The sequence below is a fragment of the Ambystoma mexicanum genome, chromosome 2q (assembly GCF_040938575.1).
Source record: "Ambystoma mexicanum isolate Mex_15411 chromosome 2q, UKY_AmexF1_1, whole genome shotgun sequence".
NCBI lineage: Eukaryota > Metazoa > Chordata > Amphibia > Caudata > Ambystomatidae > Ambystoma > Ambystoma mexicanum.
The window spans coordinates 299,079,343-299,097,109 of record NC_090924.1 but is presented as its reverse complement, the minus strand read 5'-3'; the positions used below and the strand labels follow the sequence as shown (position 1 = coordinate 299,097,109).

At 45.9% G+C, this 17,767-nt stretch overlaps 1 protein-coding gene across 3 annotated transcripts in view; it reads right to left on the bottom strand.

The window, feature by feature from the left end:
• Positions 1–17,767, bottom strand: part of LMF1 (lipase maturation factor 1) — a 2,253,577-nt gene that overhangs the window by 1,181,567 nt on the left and 1,054,243 nt on the right. The gene's annotated exons all lie outside the window — the stretch shown is intronic.

Below are 17,767 nucleotides of genomic sequence, written 5' to 3'. Positions count from 1 at the left end.
AAAAGAAGTATGACTGCCAGTGCCATCAGCAACACCCAAAAACAAAGTAGCAGTAGGGAAACAATGGGCCTCATTACGAGGTTGGCGGCGGAATTCATTTTTTTCTGGCGCTCAGAAAAGGGCAATTACGGGTCATTATGACCATGCCGGTCCCAGTAATTGCCCTTTTCTCGGCGACATAAAAAATTCTTCCCCTTTCCCATTTGAGCCCCATAGGGCTCAATGGGAATGGGGAGGGTGGTAGCACCGGTACCGTTAATTACGGTACCGGTGCTACCATCATGTTCTGCTCGTGGGTGCCGGTACGGCCACCAGGTCAGACCTGGTGGCTGCAAAGGCACCCGCAAGCAGAACTCGTAGTTTGCAGGTATGGTAACAACGGTCCTGACAAGTTTACCGGTACCGTTGTTACTGTACCGGCAACATCCTAATGAGGCCCAAAATCTATGCGGCAGACTAGCCTCAGCAAGTCCTTTGAGCACAGTCAGAAATAGCATCACAATAATCCACAACCAATGCTTAATACTATATTGATGATAATGCTGGCAGTAGACCTTCGGCTATACGCCTTTGGTGAAAACTGATTTTTTTTAGAGAACTGATGGCAAGTGCTGATGTCTGCTGACAAATTCACAGACTTACTTTTCATGCAAGGCTGTTTCTATGTTGTATGAGGTTGTGGTGAGAAAGCCCTTAGAAAGGTCAACACGTGGAAAATCCACATCACTATGGCTATGTGGATAAGCTGGCAAATCATTGATTACATGGCTGTAACAGCATATTGGGACACCGTCCCCTCTAGTTGTGAGGAGAAGTCAGAGCAGCTGCATGTTGTCCATCAACAAGCCACTTTGTGTATGCAAGGATGATAGGAGCCACGTAGGAGGAGACACCTGGGTTAAAGTGGAGCAGATGGTGATAGAGTTGCTAACACCCCAGCAACTATCAGTGGGCTTTGAGGCAGCAGACAATGGGCCTCATTAGGAGTCTGGCGGTATGTGTGCCAGTAAAACAGCATGGCTGCCGCCAGAGTAATCTTTTTTCAGGCACCCGCCAATGGGCAATTACCAGGGCATTACAGCCCCGGCAGACCCGGTAAATGCCCATTGCCGGGCGTCGGAAAAAATTACTCCCCATTCCCATTTGAGTCCCATTGTACAACCTATGTGAGTGGAATCTACAGCCGAAATTGTGCTGGCTATGTGTTTACCTAAGAAAAAAGGCTGAGGTTTAATCTAAGAATTGTATGGAAGTGTCATAAGCTGTGACAGGACTTGGGTAAATGGAAGTTGGGGTGATTTAAACTAAACCAAACCGTTATTAAATAATGGTACTACTCTTAATATATCATCTGGATAAAAAATAAATCCTAATAAAATGTTCTTACTTATTTGTTGTTTGTATTTTTGATTTTAGTCGGTAACCTAACTTAATTTAAAGAATGTTGTATGATTGTGGTTATGTTTAAGTGCAATGTGAAACATACATTGATTATAGTGCGATTTAATTATGTGAAAGGTTTTTCTTTGTAAAAAAATAACACATTAAATAAAATAAATAAATAATCACTTGAGATAATGCCCTCCCCCAAAGTATTCCCCTTGGCTTCGCCTCAGCCATAACTTGGGAACAGGCATTATTATGCAATGATGTCCACTACCTAAGTGTATAAGGCTTAATTTCGCCCTTACAAAGCACTATAGACTGTGTGAAACACATATGGGCTTCATTTTGCGTTACATCAATATTGGGGTTTAACACAAGCCAAACCAACATTTTTGTGGATTATTGAATTAACTGCACCCATTAAAAGATTGATCCATAGTATTTTGGCTTTATGTTTTGTATTTCATTACATCTAATAACTAAATGAACAGATTTGCATCTATATCACTCTGCATGCATAAAGGAAACGTAGATTTGTGACTTGTCCACTCACAGCGTGGTGGCATGGCTTGAGTTATGCATGTGTGTTAATAACTACAATTCTATAGCAATTATATTCTATAGTGTATCATTGAGGAGCGTTGAGTGCAGAGGCAAAGTGCTGCAAATATTATCTGGTATACATTTGCCCTATACTAGCAGGCAGGGACGTAATTGCACCAAAATGCCAGGGGTTGCGGAAGTGACATCACACATCCTTTGACCTCCAATGACATCACAGGAAGTGATGCCATTTGACCCTGCTGCAAGTCACATCAAAGGAGGTGATGGCACACAACCTTCAGATGCGTCTTACACCCGGGTTTCCAGGTGCTCTAATTTCATTTTTCATATAAGAACTGAGGCACAGAGGGAGGCGTGATTTGTCCACGATCACACATTTGGGGAATACAATTTTACAGATTCAACGTGGAGCCTATATGTAAAACATACATAATGCAGTACTTGTAACAGGGTAACCGAAATCTCTAACACAGGCTACAGTTAGTGTATAAAACATCTGTAGATCAATGGACACAGAAGTACTCATTATCTGTGGCATTGATGTGTCAAAGAAGTCAAAAAAGCACTGACCTGGGGAGGCATGCGCTGGAGCAAAATGCCGCACAGAGCAAGGCCTGAAAATTAAATCAGTGACCAGGATAAATGTATCTATGAGTCAACTACCACTATGATAGAAGAATCCTTTGCGCGGTTGTGAGCTAAGGCCATCTGTCTCCATGTGCATTTATCCTTAAGTTATGTGACAAGCAACCACATGTTGTCCTCCACAACCCAGAGCTCAACCTAACACGTTAATGTCCTAGGCTTTATACATTACTCTTCTTCAATCTTTTATAATGGGGTGAGGTGTGGGGAGGGGGCAGGGCTGCACTTTCCTCAAGTGTGGGGCTCAATGCATCTACGATTTTCAGAGCTTTATGTGCCAGGTGCGTTATTCAATGATCCTCACCCCGCCACGACCGGTGTGTGAATGAAGCTTCCACAAAGCCTTTTCCAAGAAGGAGTTTGAGTGGGGAGGGGTGGGTCACTCCATGGCTCTCTCACGTCTGAGACTCTGTGTCCAACGCTTTTTTTCGAAAACAGTGTTGCACCAGAGCACGTTACTGGTCGAGTTTGCGGCCCCTCTCAACCATTCACATCACACTTGAATGCATTCAAGTTCACCAGAGCCCAATCAGTAGCATAGCACACAATTTGGGCCCCCCCTGCAGGCCATGCTAAGGTCCCCTCCCCAAGATTCTTAGCAAAGCACAGGGAATGACAACCCTCCCCGCCGGGCTGGCCCGGACCACCACGTGTGTGCAATGTCCATGATGATTATGCCGCAGCACAAAGCTGGCTCTGCCAATATATGCCAGTACTCCTATGTAAGAAAATATTCCTGTTGGTTTGGCCATTAAAAGTGACATATCACAATAAGAAAACATGCATGTCCAAATTGGTTCCAATGTAATCCAGTCTAGACCCATAAGAACATGCATCATCCTTGCTTCATCATAGATGCTCAGTTAATAAAAAGTCATGTTACCGTAAGAAATATGCATGCAAGGTAATACTACTTATCATGTTTGCTTCATCAAAGATGCCGAGTAATAAATGTCATGCCGCAGTAAGCAATGGATAGACTGGCGGCTGTACTAGAATGCCAGTCTAGCCAGGCAATGACACACATGAACTTGGCTTTGCCCGAAAATACCAGTAACTGAGCGTTACCTTCTCCTCGCCACTAGTCAAAGAGCTTCAGGGGTAGCCAGGGAGATTGCAGAGGTAGCAAGGGAGAACACAGTGGTTGCGACTGCGACCCCTGGTGTCCCCCAAATTACTTCCCTGCTACCAGGGAACTACAGGCTCCATCATAGCTACAAAACAAGGCTAGGGCGACACATTTTAAATTGATGCACAACACTACCAAATTTAGGATTTTTCACCTGCAAAAATAGTAAGATGTGATGATGAGGACCCCTCACAACCTGGGGTGGCAGCCTACCAGGACGCATGCCAGAGCCGGTCCCAGCCCAGTGGCAGGGTCAGGGGGTTGAGTGGGGCCCAGTCTTTGAACCCACTGACTGCTATGGCATGCTTGTTATTCAGTACCAGTGTCTGTCGCACCACCATTCAGCCTCTTGTCTGACCAGAGTTCTTTTCTGCCAGTCACAGGTTCACAGGCGTCGGTATCCAGTCCTAAGGCAGCAGAGAACACTGCAAGAGTTGCCAAACGCAGCTTTCACTCCCCAGAAGTCCTTCAGACTACCATCAAAAACACCGGATTCATGGGATTTAAGAAAGGAGAAGTGCAATGTAGTTGACAATGAGGTCGGGCTGGAGAAGCCCCACAAGCATCCAGCAAGCCAAAAGGGTGTAGCCTGATCGGGGGGGGGGGGGCTGGAGGGGGAGAAGGGGGGATGGAAGCATAGCAGACATTGAGGCAGATGTGGGAGCAGAGCGCAAGACATTGGTTGGAAATTGTGGAAAAGTACAAGTGAAGTATTGTGTGTGAGAGAGAGTGCTACCAAGTGTGACAGAGTGGACTGATTGGGGTGAGAATGGATGCTGGGACCTGTGATAATACAGAGATAGAGTCTCTGGGAGATAGGAGAGAGTTTTGGGGTTTCTGGATCTTCATAATGAATATGTGTGAAAGACACTTGGATGTGTTATGCTAGCCATTTGTTGTCCACTTACTGCGCTTAATTGTCATTGTGAATGCCTTTCGATTCACCACTGGCACCAGCGCCCAAACCTCTAGAGTGCTGAAGAGCCCGGGAAACACTTAGCTCATTGAGGCAGCTGGACACGGTGATGCTGTGGAGGTGGAGCCGGCAGTGTTGGTCTAATGCATGTTTTTTTTGCTCAGGGTAGTTAATATTCCGAATCAGGCCGGCCTGTTTCTTCTTCAGTCTGCCTGTCAGTTAAGCCCTGCGATGTTTATTATAATGGCCACTTGTGGTTGAGGCTGGTGCCAGTGGTAGGGTATTGGTTACGTTGATCTAACACGTGGGACTCGGCCTCTGAGTCCCCGAGCATGTGAGGCAGCCAGAACCGCCCAGTTTTAATCTGAAACAACTGATGCCTTCTAGAAATGTCTGCTTTCCACTTAACCCCTTCCAAGCAGACCCGCCGATTGGTTCATATTACAGCTCATGGAAACTAACGTAAAACTTAATATTTTCAAGTGGTGACATAGAAACCCAACAATAACCTACAGGAAACGACGAGGTCTGCATTCCTGTCATTTCTTTTTCATGTTTACTGATTTTCTATTAAGCTTGTGGTATCTACAATTGCATTCTAATTATAACCGGAACAAATGTATGTGGCTATCATTAGAGGTATCTAATAAAGGAATACGTTACTTACCTGTAACTACTGTTTTCCAGCATGGGTCTTACATGTATTTACATGCTCGTGAATATTTCCTGTCATCAGGCTGGGAATCCTTGGTAATATTAAGGCTGTTTATCTTTAAAGTGAAAACTGCTTGTTGCCTCTACAGCCTATTGCTGTCACTTTGGGCCATACTGCCCCAGCAAATGACACTCGTTCTCCTAAACTCCACCCCTGGGGGGCCATCTTCAGATTTGGTTGCGCACATAAAGTGGCAGTAGGAATCAAGAAGAGCCAGAGAGGGGAAAGAGGGTGGGTTCATATGTGAATCCATGTAAGACCCATTCTGGAGAACAAGAGTTATAGGTAAGTAACTTATTCCTTCTCCACCATAGGGTCTTACCACAGAAGGTGTCAAGGTGTTTACATGAAAGAACTTTGGCATGAAGGAAGGATGAGTTTGCAGAACCACCTTAGCTGAGTGGAATGACAAATACAGAGTCTTACAGGAGAGAGCATATACCCCCCCAACCTGCCTGGTTGAGGTGATTGTCATGAGAAAAGTGATCTTACATGACAAGAACTTCAAGGAGGCTGAACGCATAGGTTCAAATGGAGGCGCCGTCAATTTGGACAGTACCACATTCAGCTCCCATGCAGAGGCAGGAGCCTTCACTGGAGGAAATGTTCTGAAGAGGCCCTTGAGGAACTCCTTAATGAGCCTGTGTGATCACAGGGCGAGCTTGCCTAGAGCCCGTGCATATACAGGACATGGTGGCCAGGTGGACCTTGATAGATGCATGAGCAAAGCCAGCCTTGGTCAGCAAGAGCAGGTATGCAAGAAGCTGCAGCAACGTCACGTGTAGTGTAGGTATCTTCCATTGCTGGAACCACACTGCAAAATGCTTCCACTTGTGCTTTTAGCAAGCCAGCGTAGGGGCAGCCCCAGCTAGAATCTTCTTGCACTATAAAGTCAGTGAGTAATGTCCAAATTCTAAGGCTGCAGGAGCCAGGCTGAGGCTCATAGATGCTGGGCCGTGGTGCAGGATTGACCCTCCTCTGGAGAGCAGGTCTGGAAGTGGAGGCAGTTTGATGGCTGGAACCACCAACAGATGGAGAAGGTCTCAGTACCAGATCTGCCTGGGCCACACCCGTGCAATGAGGACCATCCTGAAGTGGCAACATCTAAGTGTGTTGATCACTCATAGTAACGGAGGAATCAGTGGGAAAGTGTACAGGAAGAGGCCCTCTCAAGGGAATGAGAAGGCCTCCCCAGTCTCCTTGACTGAGGATATTTGTTGACAAACTTCTGACACTTGTCGTCGGTAGATTGGAGGGAGAGCTCACTCGCAGAAGAGACAAGACACTGGAGCTTGCTGTAGCTCCCATGCGTGGCAGGATCACAGCTCCCTGTTGAGAGAGTCTGCAATGGTGTTCTGAACGCACACCAGGTGAAATGGGATGAGAAACATCTGTTGAGCAATGGCCCAGCACCACAGAGGCTGCGCCTTCAGCGAGAGAGTGGGGGGAGCGTATCTCATCCTGTTTCCTGGTGTAAAACATGGTGATGGTGTTGTCCGTGAAGACCTGCACCACCTTCCCCTGGAGCTGAGCCTGAAAAGACTTGAGAGCCCATAAAACTGCCCTCAGTTCCAGGACTTTGATGTGCAACTCCTTCTCTAGCATGAGAATGTCCTGTGTGGGCTTCCCAACCCTTCAGAAAGGGGTCGGTCGTGACTGTCACCTGATTTGCAGGCATCTGAAAAGGAGAAACTTGCAAGAGATGCAGGCGAACTCACCACCATTGCAGGGCCCGACGGAATACCTTGTCATTTCATGTGTCGGTGACTTGGTACCATCTGGCCTCCAGAAACTCTTGAAGGGGTCTCATCTGCAGTCTGCAAAAGGGATCTGGAAGGATGCAGGAGGACATCATCCCCAGCAGGGACTAGATGGCTTTCCATACAGTTATCTGACTACCGGCTATATATTGAGGGATTTGGAACAACATGTTTTGGACCCTCACATTGCATGGGAAGACAAGGCCACTGGAACTGACTGTCTGCGTAAGTGAGTTGCTGCCACTTACAGAACTTTGGCAAAAACCCTTGGACCTAAGGCAATTCCAAAGGGGAGGACTTTGAATTGATAGTGAGTGTCCCCTGTTTTGAACCTTAGGTATTTTCTGTGCACTGGTTGCCATTTAATCCCTGTTCTTCAGCAGTGGAATTACCTCTTTCAGAGTTGCCTTCCTGAACCTTTGAGGCTTGGCATACTTGTTTGCCGGAAGTAGATATAATACAGGGCACACAGTCTAATCCTTTTTGGGTACAAGAAAGTATATTGAATGGATACCCTTGTTTACCTGGTGAGCAGGGATGAAATATATTGCTCCCTTTTGCAGCAGGGCTTCCACTTCTGCTTGAAGAATAAGGAGATGGTCTGGGGCAATTCTTGTTTTTGGCAGGTGGTACTGAGTTGTCTGAAGGAACTCTACACAGTATCCCTCACCCATTGTGTGAGCACCCACTTGTCTGAAGTAATCCCCTCCCATGCGTAGGAGAAGCATGTTATTTGACCTCCTACTGGCAATGCATGGGAGGGGACCTAGACCAGAGAGTCACTTGTTGGCAGAGCAAGGGAAGCATGGCTCTGATGGCTGCATTCCTACCCCTTCTTTTGCCACGGCGAAAACCTTGTTTTTAAGAGGTTTGATAGGTGCATGGCGACCCTTGACTTGAGTACCAGGGTGAACCTCCTGTGGTGTAGGAGGCTTGCGTGGGTCTGGAAAAGGACTGTCCTCGAAAAAGGACTAGCGGGTGTTAAAGACCCCACGCTACAGGTAGGGTTTATTGGATATCTGGTTTAATGACTTTAGAGTTTCATTATCTTTTTTCACTGTCTCGAGGGCTTCATCGACTGCCTTTTCAAACAAAGCAGACTCCTCTATTGTAAATAAAGGAAGCCTGCGTCTCAGGTTTGAACCCTGAGTTCCGTAACCATGCATGGCGCTTCCGTAGAGTTCCTTCATCTAGTACCCACGAAGCTGTCTCAGCGGCGTCAAAAGTGTTCTTTAAAACATTTTGGGGGACCTGCCTACCCTCCTGAACAATAGTGAACAGGTTCGACTTGGCTGATCCAGGAACACATCCCAGGCCTTCTTATACAAAACCCCATTGAACGTCACCAAAACTGGCAAGCAAAGTAGTGCAGTTTGCAATACGGGTAGCATAGGCTGCTGAAGTTCTGATTCTTTTGCCTAAGGCATACCATTTTTTACATTCTTTGTCAGGAGGAGTTTCAGCTGAAGACAAAAGAACTCTTGCACACTTCCTGGTTGTAATGACCACAAGAGAATCAGGAACAGAGTGTCCCTGAATGTATAGGGGATCCGAGGGAGCAGGTCTGAAAAAATGTTCAACCCACGGGTTATCTGCTCGTGTCAGGGAAGGCGTGAGCAGAGAAGGGGCAATCTGTTTCTTTGTAGAGCTAAGCAGAGTAATGGATTGACTCACTTGCGTGTTCTCTCTTAAGGATATCCTCCACAAAGTCAGGGTCAGGCACTGCCAACTGAGTGTGTATCTTAAAATGTTCTGCTGCTTTTTTCAGAATATTATTCAACAGCAGTTTATCATCATTAGGGGATGAGTCTCGAGGCTGCACAAAAGGTGTAATGTCTGCAAAAATGTTTCTGGCTCTGCCTCATGAGTGGGGGTTGTTTCCTCAAATCTCTCGGTTGTCCAAGTTCCTGTATTCGGAGTTTCAGAGAGTGGAAAAACGACCTCCTCTTGGACAGAACTTTTGTGATCCTGCAAAGACTGAGATAGCGTGTTTGAGGCTTGGCCATACCCTTGAGATAAAACTGGAGGGGAAGCCTGGGTCCCAGTACTATAGCAATAAGGTTGACAATGAAGTTTCTATTAAGGGGAAACAAGTTTTATGTCTGATCATCACCAGTTTCCAGGAGGTTTCCTTCCGTGGGAACAGGGAAGTACCTAAACACCATAGGAAAAGGCTATATGAGGAACACGATGAAAACAACACATGGTACTGAAGTATCATAATCCAAATACGACTCAGTGCCCCCAGTATCATAAATCTCCCCCCGTCTCACCTGTGATCGGGATCTCCCTTGTTCGGCCGCAGGACTCTTCCTGTTGGTGGTTCGGGTCTTGAATAGGCTTGCCTGAGCCTCGTCAGGTTGCAGAGCGCGTTCAGAGTTCCGGGAAGTTCGTGGTTCCAGGGTGTCCAGGATTAGCGATAAACAAGCAATGTAGGGGGGAAGTCCAGGAACAGGAAAAAAGGCAAGGAAGGAAGTATGAGGATCAAGGAAGCAAATGTAGAGAGCAAACACATGTCCGGTCACTATCGAAGAAAGCGTTGAGACACGCGGACCCGCAGGGGCGTGACCAATTTATAGTACGTGCTACGACGTGAAAGCTAGTGCGTAGCACGGAGCTTGGTACGGCCATGTTGGGAGGAACAAGGAGTACAAGCCCTTTGTGACAATGACCATGAGGTCCAGAAGGGGCAATTTCGCCGGGTCATGACAGCATGCCCCCTCCGAAGACTGGTTCCTCCAGGCTTGCCTGGGTGAATAAGATGGAATCTTCTGAGCAAACGAGCGGTCTTTAAATTAGAAACTGGTTCCCATGTTCTCTCGCCAGGGGGGTAGCCTTTCCACTCGACCAGATATTGTAATCGACCCCTTCTATACCTGGAATCACATATCCTGGACACCTCATATTCCAACTGGTCGTCCACAACAACAGGTGTGGGTTTGAAGGGTTTTCGAGTAGAACTAACGTAGGGTTTCAACAGGGAGGTATGGAAGACTGGATGTATCTTCTTCCAGGAATCCGGGAGCTTAAGTCGGAAGGAGACAGGATTGATGATCTCCTTTATAGAAAATGGACCATAATAGCGAGGAGCCAATTTGTTTGGTCGCAGATGTCGAGGTAACAGTTTCGAGGCTAGCCAGACTTGATCGCCAACTGAATAGGAAGGTGATGGTCTTCTCTTAGAGTCCGCATATCTTTTGGTTCGAGTCTGGGCCTGTTCTAACTGATCCTTGGCCTCTCTTTGTAAGTCGATCAGCGTCTGAATCCAAGAGTCAAGGGTAGGTACCGGAGTAGATTCTGGAAGAACTGATGGTAAAACAGATGGATGATAACCTTGACTGCAATAGAAAGGGCTGATCTTGAGAGCTGAATGATCTGAGTTATTGTAGGAGAATTCGGCTAAAAGTATAAGGAGTGACCAATCGTCTTGAACCTTGGTGGCAAAACAACGAAGATATTGTTCCAGGGTTTGATTTACTCGTTCCGTTGCCCCATTGGTTTGTGGATGATAGCCTGAAGAAAGGGCACGTTGGATTCCTAGAACACGACAGAGATGTTTCCAGAATTGTGAAATATATTGAGGTCCCCGATCCGAAATAATCTTGGAAGGGATGCCATGAAGACGAAAAATATGTTCCAGGAAAATTCCAGCAAGTTCTGAGGAAGATGGTAGTTTATGCAATGGTGTAAAATGAGCTAGATGAGTGAACAAGTCAATGGTTACCATGATGGTTGTATATCCTCGGGAAGGTGGTAATTCAACAATGAAGTCAGTGGCAATAACTTCCCAGGGTCTGGTTGGCAGCGTAGGTTGTAGAAGCAGACCCGCCGGCCTCTGATTATCGTATTTGTTCTGACTACAAATTGCACAGGTCTTGATGTATTGAACTACACTGGACTTCATCCCTGGCCACCAGAACTGTCTTTGTATAAGACGGAAGGTGTTGGTTACCCCTCGATGGCCGGAGTGAAGAGTATCATGGCATAGATTTATTACCTTCTGTTGAAGTTCTTTTGTCGGAATAACCACTGAATTGTTCTTGAATAAATATCCTTCCTTGATTGTCAAACGCCAGAGATTTTTCTCGGATATGTCCTTCCAGAGTTCAGATGATTGAGTCTGTACTCTGATTTCTTCGAGGAGATTGATCGCTTGAGCTACAAAGATTGTAGGTGGAAACATTTTAGGATAGATCTTATCCTCCAAGGGAACGTAGTCGGGACGCCGAGAAGGGGCATCGGCAATCATGTTTTGCGGTCCAGGAACATGTGAGATTTGAAATTGATATTGAGCAAAGAAGTAGGCCCATCGAGCTTGTCTACTGGTCCTGCACTCCATGGATTGTAGGACCTGAAGATTTCGATGATCAGTACGGACTTGAACTGGATATTTAGCACCCAGGAGTAGATGTCTCCATTCAGTGAAGGCATGACGAATGGCCAATAACTCCTTCTCCAGAACTGAGTAGTGAGTCTCACTGGTAGTCAGGGTCCGTGAAAGGTAAGCAATGGGATGTTCCAACTTATCATCGGATTCTTGTTTTAAAACTGCTCCTATGGCGTAATTGGAGGCATCTGTTTCCACTAGAAAAGGACGATTTATGTCAGGTTGGGCCAGGATGGGGGCCTGAGTGAATTCTTTTTTCAAGCGTTGGAATGCCTTGTCTTGTAGTATAGACCAGTTGAATGGAACGTCTTTCTTCAGGAGATTAACAATGGGTTGAACAATCTCGGAAAAGGTGGGAATGAATTTCCGGTAGAAGTTGGCAAGCCCCAGGAAGGACTGTATTTGCTTTACAGATGTTGGGGCGGGCCAAGCCAGTATGGCCTTCACCTTTGAAGGATCCATACTAATTCCTTCTGAACTAAGGACAAACCCCAGATAGTGAACTGATGTAGCATGAAACAAACATTTTTCTGGTTTGGCTAAGAGTTAATTTTCACAGAGATGTTGAAGTACTGCCTTTACATGTTCTTCATGTTTCAAGGAATCCTTTGAGAAGATCAATATGTCATCCAGGTAGACGATAACATTGAGAAATAACATGTCAGAGAACACCCTATCAATAAAACGCTGGAAGACTGCGGGAGCATTAGTCAGACCAAAGGGCATGACTAGGTATTCAAAGTGACCAAAGGGTGTTCTAAAGGCTGTTTTCCATTCGTCTCCTTCCCGGATACGGATCAAATGGTAAGCACCTCGGAGATCCAGTTCTGTGAATATCACTGCACCTCTCACAGCTTCAAGGATATCCGAGATCAGGAGTAGTGGGTATCTGTCTTTCAGGGTGTGTTGATTTAGGCCCCGATAGTCCAGGCAAGGTCTGAGCTCTTTGGTATCCTTTTTAGGAACGAAGAACAATGAAGCACCAGCTGGTGATTTTGAAGGTCTTATGGTGCCATTCTCAAGATTAGTGTCTAGGTATTCCCGGAGGGCTCTCTTTTCTGGTTCTGAAAGGATAAACATCCTGCCAAAGGGAATCACTGCTGAGGGTTCAGTATCTATGGCACAGTCTTCGGGTCTATGTGGAGGTAAGGCTTGAACGATGGCAGTAGAGAATACATCAGCATACCCTTGATAGATCTCTGGAACTTGTACAATATTGGAAACCATGAGTGGTGTCTCTGGACACCTTGGTGGACCTTTAGGGGCTGTGACTGAGGTATCCAGGTTTAAACAATGGTTCATACAGAACTCCGAGCCCAGGAATAAGGATCCGGCCATCCAGTTGATATATGGATTGTGCCTTTGTAACCAGGGCATGCCCAAAACCAAGTGGTAATGGGCTGATTTTATAATGTCAAACACAATTCTTTCTTGATGATGATTTATGGAAAGATGGATCTCCCTTATTTGCAGACTTATGGGTCCTGAGGAAAGAGGTCTTCCATCGATCGCTTCCACTGGCTGTGAAAAACTTCTTGCTTCATACGGAATGTTATGACTTCTGGCCCAATCTTGATCAATGAAGACTCCCATTGCTCCGCAATCCACCAAGGCCAGTATGGGGTAGACCTTGTCCTTGGATGGCGATAACAAGGCATGTAATATCACCAATTTGTTTTGTCCAGGAGAGTTCAAGGATGGAATTGATGTGGAGCAAACATCGCTCTCCCGAAACCTTGCTCCATTTAGGATCGGGAGCTGGCGTTTCCCGAGCGTCGGGGAGGAGCCAGAGGACATTCTTTAACTAGATGTTTATCCGAGGCACAATACATGCATAAGCCTGTGTGTATTCTTCTTAACCTTTCCTGCTGGGAAATTGGTCCATGAAAGGCTTCAAGTTGCATGGGTTCAGAATTAGTGCTCGGACTCTTGGCAGATTCTGTCCTTGTAGTATTCTCTAGGGAGTATCTTTGAATTGATACTTTATTCTTTTTCTTTTTGGCCTTTCTTTCTTGGATTCTAAAGTCTATTTGCATAGACAAGTCCAGGAGGGCCTGGAATGAACTAGGACGTGCCACCCTGGCTAGCACGTCCTTAATCTCTTCATTTAGACCTCTGCGAAACAAAGTAAAACTGGCTTCCAGGGGCCAGTCCGCCTCTTTGGCTAGCTGTTTGAATCTGGTAACATAGGTCAACATGTCTTGGGATCCTTGTTGGAAGTCAAGTAGCTTTTCTTGAGCACTGTGAACCAGCTCTGGTCGTTCGAACGTGGTCTTGAGTTCCGCGATGAACCCTTCATAATCATCCAGGAGAGCATCCCCTGAATTGAGTAATGGAGTGGCCCATGTAAGGGCACTACCAGAAAGATGCGATATTATGAAGCCCACCTTAGCCCTAGGAGTTGTGAAATAGTAGGGCTTAAAGGTAAAATGTACCAAACAAGAATCCAGGAATCCACGTAAGGTCTTTGTTGAACGGTCGTATTTATCAACCACTCCTCCCAATAATACGCTGTACTTGTTCGCGGAGTCGCGTGACAAGACAATCTGTCTTAGCACCGCATTCTCGGCTTTTATATTCTGCATCTCTGTGGAAAGTTCTTGCATTCCGCGCATCAGGTCCTGAATAGCATTCTCCATGGTAGAATCCGTATTGATCGTTCGGTGTCTCAAACTGCATAAATCTCCCCCCGCCTCACCTGTGATCGGGATCTCCCTTGTTCGGCCGCAGGACTCTTCCTGTGGGTGGTTCGGGTCTTGAATAGGCTCGCCTGAGCCTCGTCAGGTTGCAGAGCGCGTTCAGAGTTCCGGGAAGTTTGTGGTTCCAGGGTGTCCAGGATTAGCGATAAACAAGCAATGTAGGGGGGAAGTCCAGGAACAGGAAAAAAGGCAAGGAAGGAAGTATGAGGATCAAGGAAGCAAATGTAGAGAGCAAACACACGTCGGGTCACTATCGAAGATAGCGTTGAGACGCGCGGACCCGCAGGGGCGTGACCAATTTATAGTACGTGCTACGACATGAAAGCTAGTGCGTAGCACGGAGCTTGGTACGGCCATGTTGGGCGGAACAAGGAGTACAAGCCCTTCGTGACAATGACCATGAGGTCCAGAAGGGGCAATTTCGCCGGGTCATGACACCCAGTCCAGGTTTCCCTATTCTAGGAAAGTTGAAATGCAAGACTAGATCAGCCTCGAGGTTTACTCGCACAGTCACCCTCAATCACAATGATCCTTTAAAATGCACTTCTTTAAGATTCATGCTACTGTGTGGCACTCTTGAGCTGGTGCGCACTCTTCAGGTTCTCTGGCTTTGAATATGTTGATTGGCGGGTCAGAAGGGGGACAAGGACTGTCGTAAGACATTAGAATTATGTTTTTATTAAAGAAAAGGAAAATGCCTACATTTCCCTACTTCTATGGGGTATTCCCTACCTAACAAAACTAGCTACGGTGCTCGTCAGTCATCAGTGAAATGTCCTAACAGAATATGTCCACTGTCCAAACTAACAACTAAAAGCAGGGGAATTACTCCCTTCTACTGCGTTTTGCCTCCAGCAACCTTTTGTTCAATATATGATCTTCAAATAGTCTCTTGTGGCTTCCTTGATCAGTTCATACAGTTCTCTCAAGGCTGCTTTAATTATTGGCTTCTTCTCAATATGGAATTCCTGCATCTCTGTATTGATATCTTCTCCATTTATACTGTTTTTCTTTCGCTTAAGACTTTTCTCTCGTTTTGTTACAAAGATGTATTCTCTCCTTTTCCAAAGGTAAAGTTATCCAACCCTTCAAATTCTCACCCGTGAAGTTCTTTTCCTTCTTATACAGTTCACTCTCTTTTTCCTCTGTATTATATCTTCCTTTGAAAATGTATTTCAGTTTGTCTGTTTCTCCGGTAACCGCCTCTTCCTTCTTACTGATGATGTTCTTTTTACTTGGACTGTGGCGAGTATAAATACACTTATAGAGTTTCTCATTTACTTGTCTTTCTCTCACTGTTATTGTCTCTTTAGTTTGATAGGGGCAAGTATAATTACTCTCAGAATCATTCTTATTCACTTCTCTTACTTCCACTGCGATCCTAGCTTTGTCTTGACTGAGATGAACAAACACTTTGGTAATGATTCCCCTTCAATTCTCTTATCGCCTCTTTATCATCACTGAGACGTTTGTAAACACTCTTATACTGATTCTCTTTCAAACCTCTTATCACCTCTTTATTGTTACTGGGACAAGTATGAACACTCTTGTAATGATTCTCTTTCAAACCTCTTATCATCTCTTTATTGTTACTGAGATGAGTATGAACATTCTTGTAATGATGCACCCTCTCCCCCCTGGGTCTCCCGCTTTCCCTGTTACATGACAACCTCGGGGACTACATCATCAGGATTTCTTTTTGTTCGGGTCTAACTCCTGTTTTTGCCTGGCTGACTATGTTTTTTCATTCGGTTTCTCATCCCCCATCTCTTCGGTTTGGGTAGCTCTCTGGTATTCTCTATACCATGGTGTGCCGTTGCTTCATCCACTTTGTGGTCTCTGTGTTGTTATAAGGACGTCTGGTCCACCACGGTTTCTCTGTGATCACGCCAGCAATTGCGGATGCTCTCCCTTGTCTGCTCATCAGTTACGCTGCCCCCAGCTCTTCGGCTTTGGCTTCCCATCTGATTTGAACTTTGTCTGTTTCCTGGAGTTCACTGTCTCCTCCTCTTTCAGCTCCGATGAACCCATGTGCATTCTTGTCAGACATCTTTGTCGGAAGCAGTAATCAGTAGCCTCAGACAGGATTACTGAACCAAATGACATGAGAATGCAAAACATTAAGCATACAGGGAACTACCGAGGCAGCACAGGGATGTAATCTAGGTCCAGAATCTGACACAGTGTTAGGCAGATGACACTGTTCAACACAGTTCCCAAATGAGTCCAGGAAGATCAATGTAGGAATACTGGAGACCAGATATTCTTCAGTTTAGCAGTTCAGAACTCAAAGATACAGTCACAGAATGCAAAGTAGCATCCAGGGTGCAGGCTCTAATATGAGCCATAGATTCAATACACAGACAAGCTTTACCACAGTGAAGGGGATGTGCCAGGTGGGGGGCGAGTTACAAGGCAAACCTTCGATACTCAGACGAGATTATTTCGAGTCAAAAGGATGAGGCAAGGGGCAGGTTGGAAAACAAGCCAAAGGTCAGTACACAGATAAACCAAATAACACTGGGCACTAGAGAAACAGACGTACTATGTTGCTGAGCATGAACATGCCATTGCAGTGCTCCTGTATCTTATGGGCCCCAGAGACCGAAGCATGGCATGTATTTGATTACATCATCTTGCAGTTCTGGCCTGGCAGTGTGACTTGAGAAAGATAGTCTGTCCATCACATGCCATGTACATGCAATGGGCACCGTGTCATATCCTATCATTGCAACCTGCTGAACCATGACACAGCTACAGGCGCACAATCTCTTGGGGTTCCCCTATCCACCAGTGACAAAGATTCTGTTGGCAATTAGGCTTGCCTCATTTTCCTTCAACTTGACTCTGGTTTAGATCAGAATATTGGCTATTGCCATCAACATATTGTGAGCAAGGTGTTTAGCTTTCAGGACCTAAGACTGAATTACCTCTTCCAGCCTGTGCCATTTCCACTCTCGTATCCTCTTCTTTCCAGTCCTCCACCTGACCTCTTCCATATATTTCCTCCTCATTCTTTCCATTCACCTCTTACAACCTTTCCGTTGTTCTCCTGTGCTCCTCTTTATTCTGCTTGCTCAAGCTACAACCTTCTGTGGATGTAACTTTCCTTCTCCCCTCCCTCATATGTGCCTTCTGACCCTTTCCTTACACTTCTCTCTACCTAGGCTCTGCCTTTGGAACAGGGTCCTTATTTCCTCACTGCTTACTTAGCTCTGGTGCTTTTAATAAGGCAGCGTCAGAGTCACTAAAGTTTCTCTGTCATGGGATTGATGCTCAGTGCTTAGCAGTCTTAGGGGCTTGTGTGATTGGCCATTCCGGGGCCGCATCCCGCCTCTATCTCAGATGTCCTGCTTAAGGTCTTTTACGGAACCTAAGTTGTGTCTTGTATATTTCCTCCCACTAAATGATATGTGTGCAGGGATCAACAGAACAGTGAATCGAAAGTTTAAAATGGTTTTCAACCAGTTCAAAGATTGCAGTTGCCTGACCCAGTCATGGGTTCCCAGTGGCTCCCCACTTCTGTGTCTTCCTTATCCCCAAGTCCCATCAGTACCTTCAAGGCT